This window comes from Mauremys mutica, chromosome 2 (assembly GCF_020497125.1).
Source record: "Mauremys mutica isolate MM-2020 ecotype Southern chromosome 2, ASM2049712v1, whole genome shotgun sequence".
In the NCBI taxonomy this organism is placed as follows: domain Eukaryota; kingdom Metazoa; phylum Chordata; order Testudines; family Geoemydidae; genus Mauremys; species Mauremys mutica.
Window position 1 is genome coordinate 7,107,801 of NC_059073.1, and position 22,091 is coordinate 7,129,891.

General features: G+C 51.2%; 1 protein-coding gene across 4 annotated transcripts in view; it reads right to left on the reverse strand.

Moving 5' to 3' along the window:
- LOC123364160 (1-phosphatidylinositol 4,5-bisphosphate phosphodiesterase gamma-1-like) overlaps positions 1 to 22,091 on the reverse strand; it is a 130,659-nt gene that overhangs the window by 48,006 nt on the left and 60,562 nt on the right. Inside the window, exon 1 of one of the 4 annotated variants that reach the window (XM_045006026.1) lies at positions 3,680 to 3,695. The exons of the other annotated variants lie outside the window; for them this stretch is intronic. The gene's annotated coding sequence lies outside the window, so the exon portion shown is untranslated. Of the gene's footprint in view, positions 1 to 3,679; positions 3,696 to 22,091 lie in introns of those variants that run through there. 4 annotated transcript variants of the gene reach the window in all.

Here is a 22,091-nt window from a genome sequence, read left to right on the forward strand (position 1 = left end):
GCACCAGTGTCTGAACCATGGCCCCGCCCCCACGCTGCCCCTTCCCCCCCAAGGCCCCTCCCATGCCCCCTGCTGCCCCTTCCCCCAAGGCCCCCCCCCGCTGCTCCTTCCCTCCAAGGCCCCGCCCTAACGCCACCTCTTCCCCCCAGACCCCACCCTCCACTGGCTCCGCTCCGCCCTCTCCCCGCCTGTTGCTTGCTCTTATGCCCGGGGAAAAGTGGGAGGGCATAGCCCCCTGGTCCCCCGGTCCAGCACCCCTGATCCTTATACTTGCTTTTATTTAAATCTGTATCTCAAGCTCGGGCAAACAAACTTCACTTTGGTTTTACTACAGACACGTCTAAGGGCCTTATGCTAAGGAGCGTGTTGAACTGAGGTGACCCCAGGAACGAGGGGGGCGGGTGCTGCTTCCCCAGAGGCCGCGGCTCGTTGGGCAGTGTGGGTGTCCAGAAGCCACGGGACTGGGCACTCGAGTGTAACCAAGCGGGGTGTGTACATTGCTAGGCTGTACTGGGGAAGAGTGGGGCTTGTGTTGCCAGCAGCCGGCTCCTTCCCCTGGTGGGCGCTGACCGGGCTCCCTCCCGGGGTAAGTGGGTGGTGGCGATTCACCCCGGACACCTCGATTCACCCCCATAAATGTCACAGGCATCTCGGATGGAGGGGAAAGCGAGCTAGTGCTTTACCAACCTCCTCACAGGGAACGAGAGGGAGGCCGCCCTGCTCCACTCCCAGGCCCACTCTGGAGCGTGGACAAGATCACCAGACCCCTGCCCATCTTTCCGTCTCTTTCCCGGGGCGGGGGCCCCACTGCAAGGGCAGGTCTCCAGCCACTCCGAGCCCGTCAGACGCTGAGCTGCGGCCGCCGGGTGCCTTCCACAGGGACCGACTGGCATGGCCAGAAGACAGGAGGAGGCAGGGCTGAGAGCAGGGGCTGGGAAATAAATTCAGAGCCTGATCCAGGGCAGGGTGCAGCCAGCTGGGAAGTCAGAAGTGAATCCTGGGCTCCCTGGTTGTGGGGTGGGAGCCTTTCTGCCATGGCTTTACCACACGCCTCCTGGCCATACCATGGAGAAGGGCTCTGATTGGCTGGGCAGAGCGCCAGGCAGGGGTTACGGAAACCCGCGGCCAGTCTCCACCATACGCACATGCACCTGCTCACCCCCCGCCAGGCAAAACAGCCTGGGAGTGGGGGAGGGACACCGGGCGAGGGGCAGGAGCCAGAATGGGTGAGACACTGCCCAGGGGACTGGGCTGAGGTGGGGTCACACTGGGAACAGGGGTAGGAGTCCCGGAGAGCTGATTGCTTCCTGCCCTGCACCTCTGGTCCCCATTCACACCTGGGCTGAGGGGGGTCCAAAGCTACCGATCTGACTGGCACTCACGCTGCCCAGTGTGAATGAGACCCAGGGCGCGAGACAGACAGGACTGAAGCCCAGGACCATGGGTAGAGGGCAGAGGAGTTTTGGGCCCCGTGCAGGGAACCGGGTCCTGGGGCACTGGACAGATGTGATTCTATTTCTGTTAGTCTAATCCCTGACAAATGAATCACTACTGAGAGAGCCCTGTGAGGCTGATATGGGCATCCCGTGTCGGGGGATGTGATGGGGCAGGCTGACGGGGGGTGCAGGCTCCCCTGTGCTGGGGGATGGGACGGAGGACGCTGGCAGGGGTGTGGGCACTGGGCACCCCTGTGCCGGGGGATGGGACGGAGGACGCTGGCAGGGGTGTGAGCATTGGGCACCCTTGTACTGGGGGATGGGACGGAGGACGCTGGCAGGAGTGTGAGCATTGGGCACCCTTGTACTGGGGGATGAGATGGAGGAGGCTGATGACAGTGTGGGCATTGGGCACTCTTGTGCTAGGGGGATGGGACAGAGGATGCTGGCAGGGGTGTGGGCACTGGGCACCCCTGTGCTGGGGGATGGGACAGAGGACACTGGCAGGGGTGTGGGCACTGGGCACCCCTGTGCCAGGGGATGGGATGCAGGAGGCTGATGGCGGTGTGGGCACTGGGCACCCCCGCTGCAGGTACCAGGAAGGAAGATGCCAGCCTCGGAGCGAGAGCAACTCCTCCCAGCTCCATTGGCACTGGTGTCTTTCTCTGGCTGGTAAACAGCTCCCAGAGGTCAGGCCTCCTTCGCTAGCAGTCGGGTTACCCTGGTAACACCAGAATGCTGTCAGGAAACTGACAACGTCACCCGCGTCGGCTGCCAAGTCTGATGCTGGCAGCACAGCCGAGGCGAGGAAATCTCCCAGCAGGTCTGGAGGGACACGGGGTCCGCGGGGGCTGCACAGAGAGGGGAACCGGGCATCTCAGGCTGGGCTGGACAGAGCAGCCCCCTAGGCCCCCCATGGAGATGCAGAGGTGGTTTCCCTGCGCAGAGTGCATGGGGCTCTGTCCGGGCTGGGTAACCTGTGCCCACAGGTTAGACCCCTGCATAGCTCTCCTGGAGGCATGCTAGGGTGTCAGCAGGGCTTACAGGGCTGGGGTGAGCTGTAGAAGCCGTTCTCTCTGACAAGGCCAACATCCCCTTCCCTGCGATCCAGTCTGCTTCCCTCTCCCTGGATTGAGTGTCTGATTCCTGTCGCCAACCGCCTGTGAAATAACTTCCTCCGGTGCCCCCACTCTGCTTTCCCACGCTCCTGGCAGCGACACCTTGCTATGACGTCCCACTCCTGTCAGGCAGGTGCCCCACAAGCAGTGTCTGAGTGGGGACAGCAGGAATCCAGAGGCTCAGGCAGTGGCTAAGAGAGCGGGGCGTGTGTATGTGGGGGATATCCACCCAACCTCCTGCCCTCTGCAGCCTCCATTCCTAGCTCTCTAGATGGCCCCTCCCTGCAGACCTCAGAAGATCCCTCAGGGAGGTGGGGATGGGGTGAAATCAGGGAGCTCTGGGAGGGAAGGCTATCCTGGGGAAACCCCCTCCCCTTGGCATTCTGACATCTGCGGGAACGGAGAGCCCCCTTGTGAGGTCTCGAATGGAAAATCGGTTTTCCACTGACACTGTTGATCAGCACCGGCAGAGGATCCAGCCATGCCTCTGCAAGGAAACAGGTTAGAAGCTTCTTTCACAAAGGGAAAGTGCGGGTCTCCAGCAGCCCTGTGACAGGCTTCACTGAGCTCATCAGATCACTCAATCTAATTCTAGTAGCTCCTGAAACTGGACTTTGACCCACTGACTGTTGGCTGTGGGCACTAAATCCCACCAACAGTAGGGACTGGATCTCTCTCCTGCCATCTGAGTTTGTGCTACACGCTGGCAAAATGAATTGGGAGAATCTGGGAATTGCGTTTACTGTCTTCGTGCTCAGAGACTCGTAATTCAGGAAGCCCTGGTCTCAGTCGCTTCAAATTGTGCACAACAACTCTACTGTGAGCCCAGCCCTCACCTGTCAGGTTTGAGGTCAATAGATTTTTTCCGTAGATTTTAGAGGTGGGAAGGCAAAACTGTCTTTATATCATGGAAACTCAGTTGCAGCCTTAATCATGGAGTGACTGTTGTTGCTCCCTAGTACACAGGGATCTCTTCGCCCACTGCTGAAATGCAGCCAGCTCTGGAGTGGAGACCAGCAATTACCGAGCAACGCACAGGAACACGACGCAACGGTTTAGGACACGAAGGGAAGGAGAATCCCATACGCAATAGGAACTGCACCGAAGTCGGCGGAATGTTGTTACCTGAGTTGGCTTGTGCCCAGGACACCCAGCTTAGCACTTCCAGCTGCTGGCAGAAAGTGCCAGGGGATCTTTAATGGCCACCTCTCCTCTGAAAGGCACCACCTGACACCGGGGTCATCACTGACTCGAAAAAGAGAGCGCCCCCTACTGAGTCACCCACCCCAATCCCTGCAGCACAGCACTCCTAGTACTGACTGATGGGGGAGAGAGGCCCCTCGTGCATCACCATCACCCCTTCCTGCAATGCAGCACCCCCTGACACTGCGCTATCTTCACTGTTTACTGAGTCACCGACACCACTTCCTGCACATATAGGAATTTCACAGGGTGCAGCCTTCCCTTCCCTCTGCCTCCACCCACCCCCTTATCTCCACATAGGTCACCTTTGAACAGGGAAGTCACTCTCTCTCTCTCTCTGCTAATCAGTTTCACTTAGGATGACAACAGATGAGGTAAGCAGCAGTGTGGGAGCAGATAGCCCTGCGTAATCTGTCCATGCCGTGGCCTGTCCTGTGGTGGGACTGGGGGGGATTCTCAACTTCCCCATCGGCATGTGACGTTCATCTCGATATCTCTGATTTCCCCCATCTGTTTCCTCTCCTCTGCCTTATCCAGCCCTCTCCGTCTTTCCCTGTCCCCCTTGTTCTCACTCCTTTCCTCTCTCTTTGCATATTTCTCATGGTTATTTGTCCACGTCTAGCCAGGGCAGGGGAAAAGTGCTGCATTCACACACTTGGGGCATGAAGTCTCGTGGTTATCTGCAGAGCAGGTACAGCGCAGCCAGTGGCAAAGCCAGGTCACCCCCCTGCCCCCTGCTCTGCATCCCCGCCCTGCCTCGATGGACCAACTCAAGGGCCCGTGCCAGCGGAGGTAGTGGGTTTTGCAATGTGTGTGCTTAGAATGGACCGAGACCAGCCAAACTCATTTCATACAGGACAGGAAACAGCCAACACTGCTGGCAACAACTTTCACCATGGGTTGACTCCGAACTGGTGACCTAGAGGTAGAAGGCTCCATGTCCCTTTACAGCCCACAGGACACTCAGATCCACCCTAGCTTTCCCTGCTTTGTTTTTCAGATCTACCCTCCACGTGCCCAAGGAATCCATCCCATAACCCTCTTCACACTGTTGTCCCACATACCAGCCATCCCCTTCCAGCGCAGGAGGAGCGGGTAGGACTTCCTATGGAGCTCCTCAAAGTTGCTCGTTAATTGGCCAGAGGAGTCAACATCTTTCTGAGATCCCCAGACTGGGAGCGGTATCCCGGCTAGGCCACATCCTTCCCCTCGATATTATGACAGTCTGGCTACATGGACACTGGAGCTGGCATTTCCAGCGTGGCTAGACACAAAAGTAGGCACTTGGGTGCACTCTTAAAAATAGCCACGGCTGCATGGGCAGCGGGACAGGCTAGCTGCTGCGAGTATACAAGGTTTCAGACAGGGCGGGGCCCATGCAGCTGCAGTGACGTTGATAATTTTTAGTAACTTCTACCTGAGCTGGAAATGCCACCTCCAGCTTCGACGGAACCATATTCCAGGCCATTCCAGGCCCCGTCACTGCCTCAGAGCTATAGAGGGAGTTAGTGACAGAGCTGGGATCAGAACTGCAGTTCCTGGCTGGTGGGATAACAGGGCAGCACACAGAAATGCAAGGCAGCACCCCGTCTCCCTGTTCTGTGGAATAGGAGCTGACAGCAGAGTCAGAAATGAAATCTGCAGCTTTTCCTCTCCGAGGAGACACCCAGACAGCCCATTTCCCCAACTCTATTCTGGGATGGTTCAGGAAACAAGTGAACACAAACAAAGAGCAAGGCTTAGGGGAAAGGACTGGCTTGGCGAAGGAGGGCGTAGAAACACACAGCACAGCACATATGGATTCTGGTCAGTTATTAAAAGAACTGAAACCAACCCTTCCTCCCCCGTGATTTCTCCTGGGGGAGGGAGAGACAAAAGACCCCCAGGGGACAGATATTAGTCATGTTGTGCAATGCACTTCTGGAAGGCCCTCAAAGGCTCTGTAATGTAAGAACCGGAACAGACTAGGCCGGAATAGAGTAGGATTGATCGATGAACTCAGGCCTGGGAGAAAGGAAGGCCTTCGATGCTGAGGGGGAAAGATCCCTCACTGCTCTTCCGGCTGTATGGACTAGGAAAGAAACACCCCTCAACCTCAAGTGACCCTGGCCCAGAAAGAACAATGAAGAAAATACAGAAAATGTGCTGCCTCTGAGGAATGATCAGGTCTAACTAGAACATGGTCCGGAGTTACTCTATGGTAGATCGGTGGCTCTGTAAATCACCTCGCACACCCCTCAGCATGCCCAAAGGAGGACTTCATACTTGTGCACGCCGTAGTCTGTAGGGCCCCAGGCAGGGGCGGCTCTACAAATTTGGCCGCCCCAAGCAGTCATGCCCGGGAGGGGCCCCCGAGCCGCGGGAGCAGCGGACCTCCCGCAGGCATGACTGCGGAGGGTCCGCTGGTCGCGCGGCTCGGCTAGACCTCCCGCAGCTGCGGGCAGTTCGCTGGTCCGGCGGCTCCGGTTGAGCTGCCGCAGGCATGCCTGCGGGAGGTCCAGCCGAGCCGCGGGACCAGCGAACCGTCCGCAGTCATGCCTGCGGGAGGTCCACTGGAGCCGCCGGCCGAGCGTCCCCTCCACAGTCATGCCTGCAGCAGGTCCGCTGCTCCCGGGGCTCTGGTGGACCTCCCGCAGGCATGACTGCGGCAGGTCCGCCGGCCCAGCCTGCCGCCCCCCCGGGAAAGGGCCGCCCCAAGCGGGTGCTTGCCCCGCTGGGCTCTGGAGCCGGCCCTGGCCCCAGGCCTGCCCCCAAATCCCCTGGCACTCCCCATTCAGAGCTCTCTTTCTCCCCAGTGCTGTAACGGCGCCTTGGCCATGTGACTCTCTGATTCTTTTCTGGGTCTTGCAGAGCGACATGCCCCTCACATGAGGCAGGGAGTTCCACAGTGGCTTGAGAACGTGCCTCCTTTCATCCTAGCTGCCGAGTTCTTGTAATGCTGGGACGGGGTAAATAGAGGCCTCCAACTGGCTTTCTTGGCACTGTGCACTTTCATAACAGCACATCTCATAGCTCGTCTTCTTTGCCTGCTCTCGCTAAAGAGGAGTGCTCCTCTGGGCCAATCTGAGCTCATCTTTTAATTGAAGACGTCTGCCCAAAGGTGGCAATTTAAAACCCCCGAGCCCTAACCACAGGGTGTTTCTCTCTCAGTGCACTCTTATTATCCTCTCTATATAAAGACACAGACCGTGGGTCAGTAGGGTGGGGTTTCCGTGCTGGGCTCTTTCTCAGCGTTTCAGAGACAGCATTTCCAGCTGTTGCTCACGCAGAACTGGTTCAATGGGCACCTCGTGGTGTGCCAGCCCAGGGTGGGTGCAGCCAGTAAGGGGCGCTGATCGGTGCCGTAGTGGTTGCACAAAGGCACGCGTTGGAAATCCTGCGCTCTAGGGACCCCTGTGTGCATGAAGCCCAGGCACTGTTCTACCCTTCATTTGTGTCTGGGGCCAGTGGTTACGAAAGATTGGTCTTTCGTGATTATACGTTCTGTTCTATTTGCCACAGGCAATGCCCAGGCACTCTAAACAGAGCAGGAATAGTAGAGACGGGGTCAGAGCCCAGCACTGTCCCCAGCGGATTGCCAGCGCTACCGACCAGGGCTGACCTTATGGGTGGGCCATTGCCCAGGGCGCTGTGGTCGGGGGGGTGTCAGTGCTTAATTTGTGCTGGGCCTGCCAGGGCTGAGCCCCGGCGCCTCTAGGCTTGGCAGTTCATCGCCCCGGCACTTCTGGGATGCCGGCCGCCCAGCTCTGAAGTCAGCAGCGCAGAAGTGAGGGTGTCACGGTATAGTATTGCCACCCTCACTTCTGCACTGCTGCTGGCAGCGGCGCTGCCTTCAGAGCTGGGCTCCTGACCAGCAGCCGCCGGTCTCCAGCCGCCATGGTCAAGAGGGGCGGGCCTGGGTACAAGTCTGTGGAAGGGAGCTCAGGGAAAAGTGTGGGGAGGCAGCAGGGCCTGGGGGCAGTGGGGAGCCCAGGGAGGCAGCAGGGCCTGGGGGCAGTGGGGAGCCCGGGGAGGCAGCAGGGCCTGGGGGCAGTGGGGAGCCCGGGGAGGCAGCAGGGCCTGGGGGCAGTGGGGAGCCCGGGGAGGCAGCAGGGCCTGGGGGCAGTGGGGAGCCCGGGGAGGCAGAAGGGGCTGGGGTAATGGAGGGTGGATGGGGAGGCGGCGGGGGCCAGGGGCACCAAAATACAAGTTTGCCCAGGGTGCCATTTTCCCTAAGGCCGGCCCTGATACAGACACCGTGACTTTCACTGACCTTACAGGCATGGCAGTGCTAATAATCTCCTGAAAACCTACTCCTCGAGGCCAGCCATTGGCTACGGCAGATCGACCACAGCTCCCTTCTTCCATTGAAAGGAGATCGGAAGCTCTTCGGGGCTGAGGCCACGTCTAACGATGGGTTTGTAAAGCACTGTCCAACCTGGTGGCTGGCTACGAGAGTGAGGACAGAGAAGGACAGGCTTGTGGTTCAGGCACTGGAACTCCGGCAATCTAGGTTCAACTCCCTGCCTTGCCACAGACTCACTGTGTGACCATAAGAGTGTCACTTAATCTCCCAGTGCCTCAGTTCCCCATCTGACATCCCACAGATGCTGTTGGGCCAGCAGCATGACTGCATGTGGATTTGGCCACCGGGCAGGGGATTTACATGGGAAGGCTGAAGAATTAAATCTTTTTGGCTTGGCCAAATGAACACAAAGGGGGATGGCGCTAACCACCTAGGAGACAAGGTCCTGGACATGAAGCGAGAGCAAGTGTTCCAGATGGCCCAAGAGTGAGAGAACTGAAATAACCACAGTAAAATTTCACCTGGGTAGCAGGGAATGTTTTCTAGCAGTGAGATCTATTATGCCAGTGGATCCCAAACTGTGGGCCTCAGAGCATTTGCTGATGGCCTGTAGAAAGCTGGCTGGTCCCCTGATGCTGGTTCCTCCTGCTTGTTTCCAGCTGCTACATCATAGTCCAGAAAGCTAAAAATGTTACTTTCCCATCAGCGTTTGCTGCGGTTGCCACAGGGATGGTGGGCGACTGAGAGTGGGAGGAGAGGTGGTTTCCAGGATCATGAATGGGAGGTGAAATGTCCTCATAATTGTGAATGGAAGGGGGGCTGCCCAGGAGGGAATCTCTCTATTAAGCTGTGGCCCACCTGCTGGAAAGGTTCGCGAACCCCTGTGGTAAACGGGACGAGGCTGCCAAGGAAGGGGCGAAAGTCCCGCTGATTGAGGCACTGAAGACTAGACTGGACAGGCAGCCGACTGGACCAAATGGGTCTTCGCTCTCTCACGTCTATGAATCTGGGCTATTGCTGGCGTAGGGGCTGGTGTGGCTTACGGCTGCTGCCCTGAATGGCAAAATCTTGTAACTTCCACTCTCCTCCTCCAGTGTCTCTTCACAGTTCTCCCGCTGCCCTGCTTGGGGCCTTGCCTTCTAGCAGGGGAGAAGGTGCAGCCCTGGGGCACAGGAAACGAGGTCAGCGGCGGTGGGTGACATTATGACAAGGGAGGGCGAGAAAGCCCCCTCTCCTGGACACTGACTGCATCTCAGGGTGCTTCCCAGGGGGGCCAGCCGGCATGGTGATGAACCTCGGAAGAGCTCTCAGGATGTGCGATAACTGCTGCAGGAGGAAAACAACTTGGGGGCCCTTTGTCCGGCAAAGCCTGCTATTAACGAGAAACAATCAGCGCTACGTGGAAAGAGACAGCCAGCGCGGGGTTATTGTGCTGCAGGAGCGAGCAGGAAATGGGTCATTTCCCGGGGAATTTCCAGCAATGCTCCAGCTGGGTTTGTGACACAGTGGCAGGGACGGGGTTGGGGGTAGCTGGAGTGGGCAGGGGGCCAGGCCTGGGAGGGGTCCGGAATGGACTTCTCTACGTGCCACTGTGTTAGTTATCCAGACCCACAGCTTCCCAGCATCACGTGGGGGTATTCCTGTGTCCGCAGGGGTGTTCGTGTGTGGGTGTGACTGGGTCCGTGCCTTTGTGTGTGTGTACCTCCCTAACTGGGAGCATGCCTGTGTGCATCTGCGGGTTTATATGTATGTGTCTGGAGAGAGAGGAGAAAATCCTGAGCCCTGTAGTGCCCACGGGCAGCACCTGTATATGAGAGTGGACGTAGAGACCAAGCAGGCTTCCCACAAGTCGTCAGTCCAGCCCCTTCAGCCTCCCCAAACAGCCAGGCATGGCCCTGCCCACACTCCGCCCCCAGGGCCCTGCTTTGGCGGTGCCCCTGGGCTCCAGGGGCTGGGGCCACACCGCCCGCCTTCCCAGGACTGAGAAGGCTGCAGCGGCACCGCACACTCTCCCTCCCGGCACTCTGGGGCTGGGGGGCCTGCGGGCACTAGCCGGCCTAGAGGGGCTGTGGGTTCCAGGGCACGGGGAAGGGGCGGGGCCTTGGGCAGAAGGGGCAAGGCTGGGGGCTAGCCTCCCCCAGCCAGAGGTTTCAAACACCGCCCATGCCCTTCAGCTGAGACGTGCTCTAGATCTGAGGTGGCCAAGCTGCATCTTGTGAGCCACATGCGGATCTTTTACAGTTAAAGTGCGGCTTGTGGATCCCCCCATGCTCCCCGCATTCTCCATCTACCAGACTGGGGTGGGGGAAAGCTCGGGACTTCTGTCCTGCGATGGGGTGGTGCCAGACACAACTGGAGCCTGCTGAGAGTGGGGGGCACAATTCAAAGGTTCGCCCCCCACAGCAGCTTGAGTCACACACACCCAGGCGCACACGCCCCCTCTTGCCCTCAGAGGCCCCTCCCTGCAGCTCCCAGGTGTTAGTTCTGCCTGGAGAGGGAGTGGCAAACAGAGGCAGCAGCAAAAGCAGCGGCTCTCCCTGCAATTCCCAGCTGTCTGCTGCTGCCTCTCCCCAGGGCCACAGCTTCCAGCTTGACAGCTCCGGCAGCTGCTATACAGGGAGGGGGCCTGGAGGCATCATGTGAGAGAGCGGGGCCAGCAAACCCTGGCAAAAAATTGGGGGGGGGCACATGAGATGTCACCTCCAGCTTCTTCCCAGCAGGGAGAGGGGGCTAGGGGCTTTTGCAGGAGCGGGGCTAAAACCCTGAGCCCTGGCAGGTACCTCCCACAGGGCTGAAGCCCCAAGCCCCGGCAGGTGCGCCCTGGTTCTCGAACGTCTGAAGATTGTCGGATGCCGTTCGGACGATCAGTACGTTTGGCCACCCCTGCTCTAGATAGTCACGTTGGGTCATTCTGGACTGTCCCAGCTTGTCTGTTCTACGGAGGAATGGGTCACTGGGAAGAAGGACAACTTCTTAAGCTGGTTCTTCCGACATCTGGAGACCAGCACAAATAAACACAAGGTGGGAGGGGGAATTGGAACCTCCTCTAAGGGAGAGGAGACAGTGGCCCATCCAGCAGTTTAGTCATCATGCGCCTGGTCTGGTGGGGAGAGGATCAGTGAATCACACGTGGCAGATGTTAGTCATGTTGCTTAATGCATGACTGGAAAGCATCAGATCCGAGACAACCTCTGCAAAGGGAGGAGAAGGAGCGTCTCAGTGAAAATAGTAACAGATGGCAGATAATCAAAGGAGGGAAAGAATCAGAACGGGAGAGCTAGAGAAGGGTGAAAGAAAGCAGGATACAAAGTACAAGCACCATTCTGGGACCTAACCCTGGCTCCGCTGCTCACACCTCTCCACCCATTGATGCAGAACTCCTACGGAACGAAAGCCACACACGAGCCATTTCAAAGCACCGTTTGTTCACGGTCAGGCCCCTTACAAGCGCATGGCACTGAAGGTCAGGGTACCTGCTGAGCATGGTTCCAGTGGGGCCATTGCTCACGCCCAGAGCAAGCAGCAAAATCCCTGACACTAAACACAGCCGTTTGTACTTGACCGAGACTGGCAGCAAAACAAGACATGCTGTTCAGGACATGTGAAACTTCACCACCCCCTCCCGCCCTCCGCAGACAATGGGGCCATTCATGCTGCAGGTTCCTCTCTTGTGATCCTATTCTGCACGCCTGCAAACCCAGCGTGCATCCCAGAGACCACCTGGGAAGTGGGGATCCTCCCACACATAGGCCAGGCAAGGCCATTTCCCAGTGCAGGACAGCGACTTCCCACATTCCCTTTCAGTGCAGATCCAAGGCAGAAATAACGTGTGGCAGCTCTGGGTGAGGGATCATTTCAGGGGACAGCCGGGGACAGGCTTCTGGGGCGTCTGCCTAAGGTGGGGGCACCAGAGATCTGAAAGCCCCCAGCTCATCACCAATGCATGGGCTTCTGGCTGGTCAGAAGACAAGTCCCTGCTTTAGAGAAGGGAAGAGGAAGGTGGAGATAGGAGAGATTGAGTGAACTAGGGAAGGGAAAGACTATGCTGTTTTAGCAGTTTAAACCAAACTCCATTTTCCCCAAGGAAAAGTCCTATGGGATTTGATAGGCATGGAACCAAGAGGGTTCTAAAGAAATGTAACTGGATTCTGTTGATATTACTCTAAAATGCTACAGAACAGATGATTGCCACCTTCTGGAGCCATCCTATGAGATTCCACAGAAGGAGTAGTATTTTCTGTTAAATTCATCAGGAGATTCCAAAATCCTGCCAAAAGGTTATGTGTCCATCCCCTTCCACAGGACCTTTCAATAAGGGTGGTGATCGATTTACCTATATTCTCATAGTGGGCCCATCACCACCTGCGTGCCTCCCACACAGACAGCTCATGGACACTCCTTCCCCCGCCCCACAAAGCCATCGGGATAGTCCCAAATCACCCTCAATTATTATTAATTTCATCACGATTCCAGGAGAGTCATGGTAATAAAAGTGACTGTAAAACAGTGTTGACTGGGTTCCATATTCTCCAGCAGGGATTGCCAGATCAAACAGAACTGAGGAACCAAACCAAGATTAGGAGGCTTCAGGATGGATGAGTAGGGACAGATCGAAAGAGCTGGGGATGGTCACTCTTACAGTAGATTTAAATAAAAGTAGACCTGTTAAGCAATTAAAAAAATGAATCGTGATTAATTGCACGATTAATCGCACTGTTAAACAATAATAGAATACCATTTATTTAAATATTTGTGGATGTTTTCTACATTTTCAAATATATCGATTTCAATTACAACACAGAATACAAAGTGTACAGTGCTCACTTTATATTTATTTTTGATTAGAAGTATTTGCACTGTAAAATAGCAAAAGAAATAGTATTTTCAATTTACCTAATATAAGTAGTGTAGTGTAATCTCTTTATTGTGAAAATTGAACTTACAAATGTAGAATTATGTACAAAAAAAATCCATTCAAAAACAAAACAATGTAAAATTGTAGAGCCTGCAAGTCCACTCAGTCCTACTTCTTATTCAGCCAATCGCTCAGACAAACAAGTTTGTTTACATTTGCAGGAGATAATGCTGCCCTCTTCTTATTTACAGTGTCAACTGAAAGTGAGAACACGTGTTCACATGGCACTTTTGTAGCTGGCATCGCAAGATACTTACGTGCTAGATGTGCTAAAAATTCATATGGCCCTTCATGCTTCAACCAACATTCCAGTGGACATGCGTCCATGCTGATGACAGGTTCTGCTCAATAACAATCCAAAGCAGTGCAGACCAATGCATGTCATTTTCACCATCTGAATCAGATCCCACCAGCAGAAGATTGATTTTCTTTTTTGATGGTTTGGGTTCTGTAGTTTCCACATTGGAGTGTTGCTCTTTTAAGACTTCTGAAAGCATGCTCCACACCTTGTCCCTCTAAGATTTTGGAAGGCACTTCAGATTCTTAAACCTTGGGTTGGTTAGAAATCTCACATTGGTACCTTCTTCGCATTTTGTGAAATCTACAGTGAAAGTGTTCTTAAAATTAACATGTGCTGGGTCATCATCCGAGACTGCTATAACATGAAATATATGTAAAAGCAGCAAAGAATCCTGTGGCAACTTATAGACTAACAGACGTTTTGGAGCATGAGCTTTCGTGGGTGAATACCCACTTCGTCGGATGCAAAAGTGGGTATTCACCCACGAAAGCTCATGCTCCAAAACGTCTGTTAGTCTATAAGGTGCCACAGGATTCTTTGCTGCTTTTACAGATCCAGACTAACACGGCTACCTCTCTGATACATGAAATATATAGCAGAATGCAGGTAAAACAGAGCAGGAGACATACAATTCTCCCCCAAGGAGTTCAGTCACAAATTTAATTAACGCATTATTTTTTTAACGAGCGTCATCAGCATGGAAGCACGTTCTCTGGAATGGTGGCCGAAGCATGAAGGGGCATACAATTGTTTAGCATATCTGTCAAATAAACACCTTGCAATGCCAGCTACAAAAGTGCCATGCAAATGCCTGTTCTCACTTTCTAGTGACATTGTAAATAAGAAGATGGCAGCAATATCTCCTGTAATTGTAAACAAACTTGTTTGTCTTAGTGATTGGCTGAACAAGAAGTAGGACTGAGTGGACTTGTAGGCTCTGAAGTTTTACATTGTTTTATTTTTGCATGCAATTATGTAACAAAAAAATCTACCTTTGTAAGTTGCACTTTCACGACAAAGAGGTTGCTTTACAGTACTTGTATGAGGTGTATTGAAAAATACTATTTCTTTTGTTTATTGTTTTTACAGTGCAAATATTTGTTATACAAAAATATACACTTTGATTTCAATTACAACACAGAATACAATGTATATGAACATGTAGAAAAACATCCAAAATATTTAATAAATTTCAATTGGTATTCTATTGTTTAACAGTGCAATTAAAACTGCGCTTAATCGCGATTAATTTTTTTAATCATGATACATTTTTTTGAGTGAATCCGTGAGTTATCTGCGATTAATCAACAGCCCTAATAATAAGCTCTTTTGAGCAAGGTAGGGTGCAAGCTTCTATTGAGGTATCTTTGTTTTTCATCCTGTCCAGAACCCAAAAGTTCAGCGAGCCACAAAAATGCGTGTTCTACCTCTTCCCCGACCCTGTGTCTGTCTTGTCTATTTACAGTATTGGCTTTTTGGGGCACGGACTGTCTCACGTGGACTCTGCATTTGCACAGTACTTAGCACAATTAGGTCCCATTCTTGGCTGGCACTTAGGCACCACGGTAATAAACATGGTTAATTAATAGTGACTGAAAAACAATGAGATTGGGAGAGGCAGGTGGGGAAGTACGCCACAAACCTCCAAAATGTGTCAGTTCCAGTTTTGTGAGGAAGGTTTGGAGTGTGTGTGTGTTATTTTCGCTGCCTGTGCCTACTCCATAAAACGGCACTCTTTGAGCATATGGTAGATCAAATTTGTATTCTGCCCCACACACACGCTGGAAGTGACAACATGTGGCCAATGCCAATGCTGAGGTTTACTATTCTAGTTTAGCTGGAATCTGGCATTTGAATTTCCACTCGGCCTGCTCAATCTAAGCTCTGTGCAGCACACTTTCTGGTTTGCTATGGCATCTGCATCGGTGGTTTGTCCATTCCCGCCTCGATGAAGCACTGATGCTATTATTCGTAATCTGTCAAAATCCTGATTTCTAGTTTTAAATCCCAGGAAATTAGGAAAGAGCATCAAATTTCTAAGGACAAGAAAGACTTGGAAATGTAGAGCCTTTTAAGTTGCATTGTTACAAAGACGGTCTTGAAGACGTGGAAAATTAGCATGTTGAATTAGTGACATTCACTGAGAGTATCAAATTGGGAGGAACTGCACACACTTGTGAGGACTAGTATATAATAAAAGGGGACATGGGCCCTGATTCTGCACCATTCAAGTCAATGGAGCTTTGCCATTGACTTCAGTGAGTACAGGATCAAGCCCACAGAGAAGGTTTTTCACTCTCCACTGTCTAAGATTTTATGACTCACAAACCTGGGGGGAGTCTGAGATTTTTCCTTTAAAATGTGTTGAGTTTTAGTGCCCATGAACTTGGAACCTGACCTACAACTTCTCCTGCTATTTCGGCTGGGGCCCTCCCCTCACACACAGCCCTGCCAATGCACCTCTATCCTGACCTACAGCCCTCCTGCTATTAGAACTTAACTTAAGAGGTAATTCAAACCACAGACCTAGTCCCTGAATAGCCCAGCATCAGGAGTCATTAAGCTCACAACACACCATTGCTGAGAGCCAGCAGTTTATTTGTTTAGCCCCATATGAAGATCTTTGTACTGCTAACACGGAGCCACCAAGTCTCGGTGTTATGGAGCCAATGCACCAGGGAGAATGGAGAGGACATAAAACAGTGGCTTGTTTGCCTTTTGGATGGGATGAGCTATCAATATGTGGTGTGTGCAAGAGAGAGGCAGCCTAATGAATACCCCATGTCAGCTTTGAGTTACAGTCAGGGAAATTTGGAGATGTTCAAGATTATTTTTCCTGCAAGAGACTCTCCAAAGGACACTGGTGATTTCGTGCAGTATTTGCAGCTCAAACTTTACTTGAAGCAATAAATAAAAATGGCTTTAGCCTGAATCAAATGATTATTTCGTTAATTTGTAAAAAAACTCAATGAACACAGGGTTTGCTCTCCTTTTTATTTTTTTTACCTTAAACATTTGTTACTGGGAACCCAAAATCTACCAGCCTTGTGCTACCAACATTGTCCGGGTGTTGTACATCCCCCTCAGTGTCTAATCCACAGAGGTTATGATTCCACTACAATTCCTACCTAGGGGATTTAGTTTAGCAGCTCAGGTTGGAGAGGGTCATGCTTTAGGTCTGGAGGCACCAGATTCAATTCCCGGTGATGCTCAAAATGGCGGTTGTTATATTAGGGCATGATAGCCGGAAACTGAAGGTAACTCCTGGATTTGTGTGGGAGAACCTCAGTGTTCACATGGATCTGATTGCAGGATTGGGGCTTAAAAGGGAAGCAGATCAGCATTGCTTTCTAAGCTGAATGATGGGGGTGAAATCTACAAACATCAAGAATGATGGAACGTCAACTGGCTTTGTTTTTACACTCATTGGGATTTAATAATCTGAGGTGATATTAGGATCCCAGGGAATTAACTGAAAAATGAAAAATCTATCACTTCCCCACCTTAGGTACTTATCCGAGCCCCATCTTTGGAGCATACAGTCATTAATGTATTTATCCTTACACACCCTTGTACGGTGGGAAGGTAGAGACTAAGACCCAGATGCTCAAAGATATGTCAGTGCCTAAAACCCACTGAAATCAATGGGAGTTAGATGCTCAAAAACCATTGAGGAGCTGCCCCTAAGTGATTTGCCCAAGGTCACACAGGAAGTCTGTGGTGAAGCAGGGACCAAATCCAGGCCTCAGAAGTATCAGGCTAACACCTTAACCACTGGACCATCCTTACTCATGGCAGCGTCTCCTGCAGATCATAGAACAGAATTGTAGGACTGGAAGGGACCTCAAGAGGTAAGCTAGTTCAGTCGCCTGCACTCAAGGAGGACTAAGTATTATCTAGACCACTTGTTCTCAACCTCGTTACCATTGTGGGCCACATCTAGTACTACCTGTATGGCCCCGAGGATGTCAGCTGGGCTGCAGCTGTGTGCTGATTGGGCTGCGAGTTTAGAACCACTGATCTAGACCATCCCTGACAGGTATCTAACCTGCTCTTAAAAATCTCCAGTGACAGAGATTCCACAACCTCCCTAGGCAATTTATTCCAGTGCTTAACCACCCTGACAGGCAGTTTTTCCTACCTAAACCGCCCTTGCTGCAATTTCAGCCCATTACTTCTTGTCCTATCCTCAAAGGTTAACAAGAACAAATTTTCTCCCTCCTCCTTGTACCAACCTTTTAAATACTTGAAAACTGTTCTCATGTCCCCCCTCAGTCTTCTCTTCTCCCGACTAAACAAACCCAGTTTTTTCCAATCTTCCTTCATAGGTCATGTTTTCTAGATCTTTAATAATTTTTGTTGCTCTTCTCTGGACTTTCTCCAATTTGTACCCATCTTTCCTAAAATGTGGCACCCAGAACTGGACACAACACTCCAGTTGAGGCCTAATCAGCACTGAGTAGAGCAGAAGAATTATTTCTTGTATCTTGCTTACAACACTCCTGCTAATACATCCCAGAATGATGCTTGCTTTTTTTTGCGAACTGTTACACTGCTGATGTTGTCTAGTACAACATTTCACGAAAATGATCAGGGAGTGAGGTGTTGGCTTATGAAGAAAGAGTAAGAGAAACAATATGATAACTGAAGGGAAGAGAATTACAGTCCAGAAACATGAGGGATGTAAACGCCAAGCAGAGGAAATATTCAGCATAATTAAAAGGGGTGTATCTAGGACCAACAGGATGGAATCTAGAAAGGGAAATTGAGCTCGACCAAACATAATAAGAACATAACGTAAGAACATAAGAACGGCCATACTGGGTCAGACCAAAGGTCCATCTAGCCCAGTATCCTGTCTTCCAACAGTGGCCAATGCCAGGTGGTTCAGAGGGAATGAACAGAACAGGTAATCATCAACTGATCCATCCCCTGTCACCCATTCCCAGCTTCTGGCAAACAGAGGCTAGGGACACCATCCCTGCCCATCCTGGCTAACAGCCATTGATGGACCTATCCTCCATGTATTTATCTAGTTCTTTTTTGAACCCTGTTATAGTCTTAGCCTTCACAACATCCTCTGTCAAGGAGTTCCACAGATTGACTGTGCGTGTGAAGAAATACTGCCTTTTGTTTGTTTTAAACCTTCTGCCTATTAATTTCATTTGGTGACCCCCTAGTTCTTGTGTTATGAGAAGGAGTAAATAACACTTCCTTATTTACTTTATCCACACCTGTCATGATTTTATAGACCTCAATCATATCCCCCCTTAGTCATCTTTTTTCCAAGCTGAAAAGTCCCAGTCTTATTAATCTCTCCTCATATGGAAGCTGTTCTGGGACTGGGACATATTGTTTGCACTATTGCCAACTCTCATGATATTCTAACAATATTTGGCAGTTTTCTTAAAGCTCCAGCTTCTGGTGGCATGTGATGACGTGAGACTCCCAGCTTTCATTTTTTAAAATAAGCACGTTTCTAGCCCTCTTGGTTGTGTGAAAGGCTTGAAACTGTGACCCAGAAGGTTCAAATCCCAGAGAACAAATACAAAGAACAGTACTTTTTTTTAAAATGTTATGATTTTTAAGCCAATCTCATGATTTTTTGAAGCCTGACTCAGCTTGGGGCTGACAACACTGTGATAGCTTTAGGAAAACTCCCCAATGCCAGATCAAACCTTCTCACAGAGCCAATGTTTGGCTGTGGAACAGTCTCTCCAGCCCCAGCCCCTGCGTCCTTTAAAACTGGACAAAATCCTTGGGATCAGACTGTAGGGAATGATCCTGCTAAGAACAAGGGGGATGAACTCAAACAAATCACGGCACTATGGATCGGTTAAGGCTGGTCTGCACACAACATACCTACCACAGAACCACCAAGGCAAAGAAATGAAAACCTAAGCAACCTAACAGACATACATATCCTCTTCTCATCCACTCAGGGACACAGACTTCACAAATGGCACAACCATCACACACTACAGACCACAAACTGGACCCTTAACTCTGCCCGTTCATGGCCGTGGGAGGAGGGACATTTGGGAAAGGAAGTGCTGGAAACCCTATGGGGGCACAGTTAAGGATGTGCTGTCTGTCATTAAGCGTTTGTACAGTGCCCAGCACGATCAGGCTCCAATCTCAGATGGGGCCTCTACATTCTATTGTAATAATAAATACACCTCTACCCTGATATAACGCGACCCGATATAACACGAATTTGGCTATAACGTGGTAAAGCAGCGCTCTGGGAGGGCAGGGCTGTGCACTCCGGCAGATCAAAGAAAGTTCAATATAACGCGGTTTCACCTATAACACGGTAAGATTTTCTGGCTCCCGAGGACAGCGTTATATCGGGGCAGAGGTGTAACTAATAATAAATAATGAGACAAGCTAGGCGTGAATGAACAGAGCTAGATGCATCTCTTTTTCTGTACCCAGAGCTGCATATCCCCACAGTACGATACCATTCTCAATTTCCTGGAAACCAACATCTGCATTGGATTTTCAGAGATCATGTCAGAAATATGTCTCCAACTTCCCCCTACATTGTCTCAAGGGTCCCAGCTATTAAAACATCCAGGAATCCAATTCCAGCTGTACTCATCCCTTTCTCTTCTAATGGGATCCAGTACATTACAAAGAGTGCTTTAAATATATACACAACATGGCTTACATATGGGTGTAATGCTGGACCAGCCATTGTAAAAGGCCTGACCTGCTGCTTTTATCAACACTAAAAGAATCAGAGAGCTTCCTTTATCCATTAGGAGAAAACCCCAATGCCAAGTGGCCAGAAGTAATTGCTCTAACCGGAATCCTCTTCTCCCTGGGCACAGCTGTGGCTGGGACTCTATGGATGATATGAAAAATCTTGCAGCCTGAGACCTCCCCACTTGCAGAAGTTGGGTGAAAATGAGGATGCTGCTGAGAAGGTAGCTGCACCTCCATTCTGCATGGAAGGGGTATGATCCATCTCCTTTCTATGCTCAGGGAGTCCTTACTGAAAATAAAATTAAAAATTTCCTCCTGGTTCAGAGAAGTTAAAACACAGCTCTATTTTTCCTTCCCAGATGTCCCCATTTACAGATATCAAAAGATAGCAGGCATGCGCTAGTAATAATCAGCAATCCAATCCTAATTGCTAACATGAATAATTATTATTAAATGCTTTCTGAAAATTTAAACCCACTGACTTTCCCTTTTCTATCTTAGCCGTAACGTTCTCAGCAAATCCTAGCAGGCCTGTTACATGTGGCCTTCTGTGCCTGAATTGAAACTGGCTGCTCTTAGAGACTGTCAGCTGGTGTAAGCCCAGCATTCTTGGTCTGTGTAAAAAACGGTGGCTCACAAAACCATCTGACTAGGAGTGCTCTGTGACTTAAAATAATTAATTGAAATACAGATTTTGGTTTTGTGTTTTTCTGGATTTAAGCATTGCACTCGAAAGAGCACTGGGCTATTGCAGGGGAACCAGAAAGTAAAACTGACTAGAAACAAAAGTGAAAGGGACTAGTGGAGTTTCACTGTCCTAACTGACTGAAACAAACAACCAGCAGCAATAGGGAGAAAGCAGTCTAGGTTTGAAAAACCCTTCCTAGCTGAACAGTCTAACCTGCTGGTTCTCCAGCTTTTTCATTCTGTGGGCTGTTGTGTAAGACAAGCAGATCCTGTAATGAGAGATCCTCTTGCACAGTCAGATTCCTTCCCAATACCCCAATCCTGCATGGCTTGCTTCTCAACAGGCTTCATCTTGTGACCTGCTGGGGTGGGCTCCACAGACCACAGTTTGAGAACAACTGCTCTAAAATGTTATTAGTTGGGGGTGGAAGGAGAATTACGGTACTTTAAATACATGATTTTAATCTTCCCAGTGTCCTGTTCACCAAACCAGCCTTTTTGAGACATTCTCCCACCACATCCTGCAAGACTGTTTCCAAGCAGAGATTCTAACCTGCCCTATTTTTAGCCAGGATTTTACTCTCCCGCTCCTCCACCCCCAGTCTACCTCATCAAAACGAGAAGGAAGAAAATTCTCTTGTTCCAATGTATTTCAGAAGAGTCAAAAGCTGCTTCCCTCTGCCCCACTCCAAATGTCCCTGTTCATAGCCTTCATGGGTTGGTAACGATGCCTCGCTGATGTTAACTCATGGATCTATAGTCCTCTGGCTTGTCTGTCACGACCCATTCTTTCTCTAATATAGGGGAATGCTTTTGCCACTTCCCAACCCTCAGGAAAGTTCCTCCAAATCTTTTAAAAATGCTAGTGTGGCAGACCTGCTCCTGGGTCAGTGGATTGAGGGTCACGTGACTGCATGTTGGAAGTAGAGCCTGCTATAAAAAGGGGCTCCCCCCCCCCATTCCTCCGCCTTAGCCTAAGAAAGATCAGAACCTAATTCTCCATAGAGAGGAGTAGAAGGACAGCTGCCCTGGGGAAGAGCAGCTGGAACAGGACTAGTCGAGCTCCCTGTGCAGAGGAAGTTGGGCCAAGAGCCCAAGAGGGGCTCACTGAAGCAAGACCAGTGAGATGCCTTGATAGATAGAAGCTGGGAGTTGTGGACTGTGTTGTGCTTGGGGAGACCTAACCAGTAGCAGCAATAGGCCATACTTAATTTGTAATGAAGGAGGTGCCAGGACTCAACCAATTTTTGTACAGCAAGCACAGAGGTGCCGGGGCTATGAACTGCCAAGCCTAGAGGTGCTGGGCCTCAGCCCTGACACAAGTTAATCACTGGGGATAGGGAAGGAACCTGTGAACCCAACAAGCTGGGTAGGCAGTCCTGGGCTGGAGTGGGGTTTAGGGCCCGAATAGATGGCTGCTCCTCTGTATGAGGCT